The sequence below is a fragment of the Stomoxys calcitrans genome, chromosome 3, assembly GCF_963082655.1.
Source record: "Stomoxys calcitrans chromosome 3, idStoCalc2.1, whole genome shotgun sequence".
NCBI lineage: Eukaryota > Metazoa > Arthropoda > Insecta > Diptera > Muscidae > Stomoxys > Stomoxys calcitrans.
The window spans coordinates 91,301,647-91,310,852 of NC_081554.1; the positions used below are offsets into that span (position 1 = coordinate 91,301,647).

Below are 9,206 nucleotides of genomic sequence, written 5' to 3' on the forward strand. Positions count from 1 at the left end.
CTGGCAAGTTGCTGCACCTCCTCGTAATCTTTGTGGGAGCATCCTCGTTCACCGTGGAGAACGTGGAGCCTTCAATCTGCTCCGCCACGCTGGTCATTACCTAGGGAAGAATGCCATGAAGTGTGATGCGCGTGAAAGTCTCCTAGAACCAGGCGATTATGGCCTGACCGTAGGCCACTAATGTTGGGCCTGAAAACTTGGCCATTCCTTGGGACAATGCAACCAACCGGCGGTATGTATACGATGTAAAGCTCTATCGCGGCAATACCGGACTTGGCTGCTATATTCAGGAATATGTCAAATAAAATGTTAGTGGCAACTCTTGAAACCATTTGAAACCATGTTAGTAGCAACTCTTGAAACCACCACAGTGGTACAGGGTATTATAAATTTGTGCATTTGTTTACAACGCTAAGAAGAAGAAGAGCTAGATTTAGCGATTTAGCTATGTCCGTCTGGCTGTCTGTCCATGCATTGTTGTAATCAAGGTACAGGTCGCATTTGTTGTCCGATTTTCACAAAATATTGCATATGTCTCTTTGTTGGTCCAAGGAAGAATGCTATTGATTTTGAAAAAAATCGGTTCAGATTTAGATATAGCTCCCATATATATCTTTCATCCGATGTGCCCTTTTAAAGCTGTAGAAGCCACAATTTTGGGCCGATCCTTACAAAATTTGGCTCAAAAAATTTTTTTTTACGTCCCAATATATGTGCAAAATTTCATTGAGATCGGTTTAGATTTAGATGTAGCTTCTATATATATCTTCATACGATATGCCCTTTTAACGCTGTAGGAGCCACAATTTTGGTCCGATCTTTACCAAATTAAGCATGATATGTTTCGTGTGGTGTCTTAATACATCCGCAAAATTTCATCTAAATCGTTTCAGATTTAGATATAGCTCCCATATATAACTTTCATTGACCTATTAAGGCTGTAGAAGGCACAATTTTTGTCCAATTTTTACCAAATTTGGCACGAAGTGCTTTGTGGCGTCCCAATATATGTGCAAAATTTCATCAGAATCGGATCAAATTTTTATATAGCAAGCATATATATATTGGGTTGCCCAAAAAGTAATTGCGGATTTTTCACATAGTCGGCGTTGACAAATTTTTTCACAGCTTACATTCTGTAATTCTCTGTAATTACATTCTTTCTTCTGTCAGTTATCAGCTGTTAATTTTAGCTTGCTTTAGAAAAAAGTGTAAAAAAAGTATATTTGATTAAAGTTCATACTATGTTTTATTAAAAATGCATTTACTTTCTTTTAAAAAATCCGCAATTACTTTTTGGGCAACCCAATATTTTATCCGATGGTCTTTCAAGGCTGTAGAAGGCGCAATTTTGGTTCCATTTTTACCAAATTTGGCACGAAGTGCTTTTTTTGACGTCCTAGTATGTGTGCAACATTTCATCCGAATCTAATCAGATTTATATATAGCTCCCATATATATCTTTCACCCGATATGCCCTTGTAAAGCTGTAGTAGCCACAATTTTGGTCCCATTCTTACGGAATTTTGCAGGATATGTTTTATTAGACGTCGCACTACACGCAAAAAATTTCATCAAAATCGAACCAGATTTAGATAAAGTTCCCATATATATCTTTTATGCGTTTCGACTTTTAAGGCTGTACATAATTTTAGTCCGATTTTTGCAAAATTTTTCATGAGTTGTTTTAAATGACATCCCAAGACGTATGCAAAATTTCATCAAAATCAAATCAGATTTAAATAAAACCCCCATATGTATCTTTTATGCGTTTCGACTTTTAAGTCTGTAGAAGCCACAATTTTTGTACCATTGTAAGAAAATCTTGGAAGGTTCTATTCTATATTTCAATAGGTATGCAAAATCAAAGTCTGACTAAATTTGAATATAAGTGCTATATATTAAAAGTATTACGTAGACTCGGTGGTGTAGGGTATTATATAGTCGGCTCCGCCCGACTTTTGCTTTTCCTTACTGGTTTTATTTTATTTATTTGCGAAACAAGTTTAAAACCATAAGTGCAGATAAAAAAGTCTTTTGGTATAAAATTGAAACCAAATGGTTGTTGTCAAATTTCTTTCTTGAAACAATTAAACATTCAACGACTATTCCGAAAGCAGAATAGCATACCAAGCCCTTACTTAAGACCCGGCTTCAGCTTGTTTGTTCACCCAACAAATACTTTACTTAGCTCTAAATACTCATTACAGCTTATACCCATAGCTTGTTCAATTTGCGTTTCAATTTTTTCTCACGAAATTAATTGAACTAAATTTGTGTTGAAAAAAAAAAAATGTAAAGAATTAAACATATTTTTTTTATTGTCTTTTATAAATATGTTCCATGCTAATTATGCTCTAAATTTGTTCGATCTGGTAGCGTAAACAATTAAAAGCGTTACACTTCCCTTATCTTCTCTCTCACTTTTAGAGCTTTTGTGTAAAAAGCTCGTGCCATTCTATTTTTAATGCAGAAGCTTTGGGAGATAGTTTCGCCACAAACCAACAAACAAACAAACGCTTTAGCTGGGCATCACTTTGCTTTTGGATGTGACGTGTCTTGAGTCAACACTGGTGTTGGTTATAGCTTTTGTATTGTGTTAAGAAATAATAAAAATAATAAAGAAATACCCATGCCTGGCTGGGTAAAACTAAAAAAACTAATTGTATAGAGGATGACGATAACGTTAAATCCATGAATGGATGGATATTCTTTTCAAACACAAATTTCGGTGTTGTGTGGACATAAACATCAAAAGGTTCCACCGAGATTTGAACTCGGATCGCAGGATTCAGAGTCCTGAGTGCTAACCATTACACCATGGAACCAGTTGCGAGTTCTGTTGCCAATTAACGAGCGCACAATGTCATTTGACAATGAGTAATAAAAGAGGGGAAAGTATATGGTGAAGTGTGTTACCAAGTTTGACTCACCGCTAAATTCACTTAGATAACTGAATAAGGATTTTTTTCAAGCTTTGTGATATTCTCTCTTAAAAATATATAATAATAAACATTCATTAAAGAAAAACAAGTAAGGTAGGGCTAAAGTCGGGCGAAGCCGACCTTTTGATTCCCTACACCACATTGGATATGCAGGCCAAGTCGTTGAATTCAAAATTTACTTACATTTGATTTTTTGAGACGATCGATTGATAAGTGGGTTAGCAAAGGCCTTAAAAGTGAAAATCGGGAGATGCATATATATGGGAGCTATATCTAAAACTGAACAAATTTCTATGAAATTCACCAATAATATCGAGACTTATAAGAGAACGCTTTGGGCAAACTTTCCTGAGAATCGGTTTTCAAATGACGATATAATTGTAATTTTAGTTCAAAATGGACGAACATACAATATATTGGGTTACCCAAAAAGTAATTGCGGATTTTTCATATAGTCGGCGTTGACAAATTTTTTCACAGCTTGTGACTCTGTAATTGCATTCTTTCTTCTGTCAGTTGTCAGCTGTTACTTTTAGCTTGCTTTAGAAAAAAGTGTAAAAAAAGTATATTTGATTAAAGTTCATTCTAAATTTTATTAAAAATGCATTTACTTTCATTTAAAAAATCCGCAATTACTTTTTGGGCAACCCAAATAATGCGAGCTATATCCAAATATGAAAAATTTTTTTTTTCCAATTTCAATAGGCTTCGTCTCTAGGCCCAAGAAAATGCTTGTGCCAAATTTGAAGACGATCGGATGAAAATTGCGACATTTACTTTGTACACAAATTAACATGGACAGACAGACGGAGATAGCTAAATCGAATCAGAAAGTGATTCTGAGTCGATCGGTAAACTTATCAATGGGTCTGTCGCTCTTCCTTTTGGTTACAAACAACTTAGTGAATACCAAGTTATGATACCCGGTACCGCAGTAGTGGTGTAGGATATAAAAAATTGGGAACATTTTAAAACAAGTAAAAGTAAGGCCGGGCCGAATCTAATATTCCCTCCACCATGGATCGCATTTGTCAAGTTCCTTTCACGGAATTTCTCTTTTTAGGCAAACAAAGGATAAAAGAAAAAAATTGCTATGCTATTAGAGTTATATACGATTCGGACCATTATTAAATTGTATGTTTGAGATCATAGTAGAAGCCATTGTGTACAATTTCAGCTAGTTCGAATAAGAATTGGGCCATTTAGGGGCTCAAGAAGTAAAATAGGGAGATTGGTTTATATGGGAGCTGTATCAGGCTATAAACCGTTTCAGGCCATATTTGACACGTATGTTGAAGGTCCTAGAAGAAGCCGTTGTACAAAATTGCGCCCTCTAGAGGTTCAACAAGTCAAGATCCCAGATCGGTTCATATGGCAGCTATATCAGGTTATGGACCGATCTAAACCATATTTAGCATGGTTGTTGAAAGTCTTAAAAAAACACGTCATGTAAAATTTCAGCTAAATCGGATATGAATTGCGCCCTCTAGTGGCTCAAGAAATCAACACCCCAGATCGGTTTATAAGGCAGCTAAATCAGGTTATAGACTGATTTGAATCATACTTAGCACACTTATTGGAAGTTATTACGAAACACATCGTGCAAAATTTCAGCTAAATCGGATAAAAATTGCGCCCTCCAGTGGCTCAAGAAGTCAAGATCCGACATCGGTTTATATGGCATCTATATCAAATCATGGACCGATATGGCCCATTTACAATCGCAACACTAATAAGAAGTATTCGTGCAAAATTTCAAGTGGCTAGCTTTACTCCTTCGAAAGTTGGCGTGCTTTCGACAGACAGACGGACGAACATGGCTAGATCGGCTTAAAATGTCATGACGATCATGAATATACAATATATATTTTAGGGGATTTTAGATGAAATTAGTATACCCCCATTCTATGGTGGAGGGTGTAACAAGATGTCATGTAAGGGATGTCTAGTTATTTAGGAATTAGAGATGTGCGACATTTCACCCACATTTACGAAATAAACATTTTACTAACGGACTACTTTTTATGCCCTCCACCATAGGATGGGGGTATAAAAGTTCGACTTATGAAAGTTGGTGCTGTTGTTTTTCTTCGAGTTATAGAGAAATTCAAGTTATAGAAGAAGAATTTAAGTGTATTATGGCTCCTTAGTGCGTCTGTCACTACATGTCCTTTGACTTAAAGAAAATTCGAGCTATATCAATTTATTGACCGATATGGACCGCACTTGTTATGGCTGTTAGAAGTCATAGAAAAACACCACCTCCAAAATTTCAGACAAATCGAGTAATAATTAGGCCCTACAGACACTCAAAACGTCCAAATTGGGAGATCGGTTTATATGACAGTTATATCACGTTATCAACCGATGTAGACCATACCTGGAATTGTTGTAGGAAGTCATATCAAAATGATATGAGCAAAATTTCAGCCAAATTGGATAAGAATTGCGCCCTCCAAAAGGCCAAGAAGTCTAATCGGTATATATGGCGGCTACATAAGATTATGGACTGATTTAGACCATACTTGGCACAGTTGTTGGAAATCATACCAAAACGATATGTGCGAAAATTTCAGCCAAATCGGATCGGAAGCATTGCGCTCTCTAGAAGCTCAGGAAGTCTAATCGGGAGATCGGTTTATATGGCAGCGATATCAGGTTATGAACCGATTTTAACCATACTTGGCACAATTATTGGAAATGATTTCAAAACACCAAGTGTAAAATCGAATAAGAATTGCCCCCTCTAGGAGCTCAAAAAGTCAAGACCCAACATCGGTATTGTGGTTCAAATCATGTACCGATTTGGCTCATTTACACTCACAACCGACACACACTAATAAGAAGTATTTGTGCAAAATTTCAAGCGCTTAGCTTATCTCCTTTGAAAGTTAGCGTGCTTTTGACAAGTGGACGGAGGGACAGATGGTCGGACATGGCTAGATCGACTTAAAATGTCATGACAATCAAGAATATATTAGGTTGCCTAAAAAGTATTTGCGGATTTTTTAAAAGAAAGTAAATGCATTTTTAATAAAACTTAGAATGAACTTTAATCAAATATATAATTGCCATTTTGTTCGACAACCTTTCTGCCATCTTTCATGCAAATTTAGTATTCCACGCTCATAGAACTTCTGGCCTTTATCTGCAAAAAACTGAACCAAGTGCGATTTTATAGCCTCATGATTGCCGAAAGTTTTACCATTTAAGGAGTTCTGCAAAGGGCTATATGGTAGATGCATCAAAAGTTCCCAGCCAAGCTCACTCAGTTTTTGGCGAGTGACCAAATATGTGTGCGGTCTAGCGTTGTCCTGGTGGAATATGACACCTTTACGATTGACCAATTCTGGTCGCTTCTCCTTGATGGCTGTATTCAATTTGTCCAATTGTTGACAGTAAACATCCGAATTAATCGTTTGGTTCTTTGGAAGCAGCTCAAAATATACCACACCCTTCCAATCCCACCAAACAGACAGCATAACCTGCTTTTGATGGATATCAGCCTTTGAAGTGGTTTGAGCTGGTTCACCATGCTTGGACCATGATCGTTTTCGACTAACGTTGTTGTAAACAATCCATTTTTCATCTCCAGTTATGATTCGTTTTAAAAACGGATCGAATTCATTGCGTTTAAGGTGCATATCACAAGCGTTGATTCGGTTTGTTAAATGAATTTCTTTCAATACATGTGGTACCCATATTAAAATTGACGCCAAATGTAAACAAAATTTCGCGCTCTTTTTTTTTAAAGCAAGCTAAAAGTAACAGCTAATAACTGACAGAAGAAAGAATGCAATTACAGAGTCACAAGCCGTTGAAAAAATTTGTCAACGCCGACTATATTACTACTATATTACCGACAATTACTTTTTGGGCAACCCAATATATACTGTATGGGGCTTCAGATGCATATTTCGAGGTGTTAAGAACGGAATGACGAAATTAGTATACCCCCCATCCTATGGTGGAGGGTATAACAAAACCATGAAAAAAGCAGATCAACGAAAGACGAAAAAACAATATATAAATTTTCTCTTAATTTTAGTGTTATTACTTTAATTGAAATTCCATTTGAGGAAAAAATGTAATGTTGTTATACCCTCCACCATAGGATGGGGGGTATACTAATTTTGTCATTCTGTTTATAACACCTCGAAATATGCGTCTGAGAACCCATAAAGTATATATATTCTTGATCGTCATGCCATTTTAAGTTGATCTAGCCATTTCCGTCCGTCCGTCCGTCTGTCGGTCTGACCGTCCGTCCGTCTGTCTGTCGAAAGCACGCTAACTTTCGAAGGAGTAAAGCTAGCCGCTTGAAATTTAGCACAAATACTTTTTATTAGTGTAGGTCAGTTGTGATATAAAAAATAATAAATGAGCCAAATCGAGGCAATTTTTTGATATAGTTGCCATATAAACCAATCTTGGGTCTTGGCTTGTTGAGCCTCTAGAGGGCGCAATCCCCGTCCGATTTTTTTTCACGTAGTGTTTTGGTATCACTTATAATGTGCTTCAAATCGGTCCATGTCTTGATACAGATGCCATATAAACCGATCTTGGGTCTTCACTTCTTGAACCTCTAGAGGGCGCAATTCTCATCCGATTTGATTGAAATTTTGCACGCTGTGTTTTGGTATCACTTCCAACAAATGCGCTAAGTATGATTCAAATCGGTTCATAATCTGGTGTAGCTGTCATATAAACCGATCTTGGATCTTGACTTCTTGAGCCAATAGAGCCCGCAATTATCATCCGATTTGGCTGAAATGCATGAGGTGTTTTGTTATGACTTCCAAAAACTGTGCGAAGTATGCATAACCTGATATAGCTGCCATATAAATCGATCTGGGATCTTGACTTCTTGAGCCTCTAGAGGGCGCAATTGCCATTCGATTTGGCAGAAATTTTATTACAACGGCTTCTCTCATGACCTTCAACATACGTGTCCAATATGGTCTGTATCGATCAATAGCTTGATACAGCTCCATAAAAACCTATCTCGCGATTTTGCTTCTTGAGCCCCTACAATGCGCAATTCCTATCCGAATGAACTGAAATATTAAACAATGACTTCTACAATGTTCAGCATTCATTTATGATCCGAATCGGACTATAACTTGATATAGCTCCAATAGCATAACAGTTCTTATTCAATATTCTTTGTTTGCCTAAAAAGAGATACCGCGCATAGAACTCAAACCAATGGTTGTCCAATGGTTGCACCATTTGGTTTTAAATCCAAATGTACAATATTAAAAAATTTGGTCGAAAAGTTATCCGAACTGCTGTTTCTGGGATTCCATCCCTTCATAAGCGGTATTCTTTGAAGAATTACCCAGTCAATAACTCCGTGTGGAATTCAAAATTCATATGATTTTATGGTTAGCTACCATAGAATATTTTATTAACTTTGCAGTGGTAGTATGTACAACTTGATGTATGTAAGTATGTATCGGATTATCAGTTGGTCATCAATCATATCTTGAAATCTTCAAAGCGGTTGTAGTTGTCTGGTTTTCATTTAGCCATAGAAAGCATAAGGGGAGCCATAATATCCGCCGTAGGCATAAGGTGCACTATAATAGAACTGTGGTGCAGCACGAGGACCGGGAGCAGCTTTGGGAATGGGTGCAGGTCCGGGAGCTGGTCCTGGTAGTGGAGAGGGACCAGCCATTGCCACAGCAAACACAGCGGCTAAGACGACAAACAACTGTAAAACAAAGCAATACATTAACATTCAATTCGAATTGTTCGATGGAGAAAAAGGAGTTTAGAACTAACAAATTTGAACATTTCGTATGTAGATATCTTGTGGAAACTTGGGAGTGAACTGCTGTAAACATTTTGATTGTCAGTATTTATATCCAATAGGTCCGTCTGTCGCCTGCAATGGTTCTCTTGGGCAATCCTCCTCTAATCTAGATCATGTGCAATGCTTATCCGCTTATCCGTAATAAATAAAATAGAAATCCCAAATTGGGTTAATTTAATATTCAAGACACACAGCAAAGTTAGAAAACGACCAACAATGTTTAAGATTTAAACGTTTCAGCGTCTGGAATGCACTGATGTGAGAACAATTTGTCTTTCTGCAGCGTCAGACAATGACTGTAAAGTATTTCTCAAATCCATGTAGAATATCAAGAAATAAACAAAAAATAGTTCTCCCTGCATTTAGAAGCTAGAGCTCAATAGTTTTTGGTATAAATACCCCATATTCTACCCATCAAATGCATCATATATTCCATCACCAAA

General features: G+C 36.9%; 1 non-coding gene across 1 annotated transcript; it reads right to left on the bottom strand.

Moving 5' to 3' along the window:
• Window positions 1–2,756: 2,756 nt before the first annotated feature.
• Trnaq-cug (transfer RNA glutamine (anticodon CUG)) lies at window positions 2,757–2,828 on the bottom strand. Its single transcript has one exon. It is a non-coding gene; the product is annotated as a tRNA-Gln (tRNA).
• Between the last annotated feature and the right edge of the window lie 6,378 nt (window positions 2,829–9,206).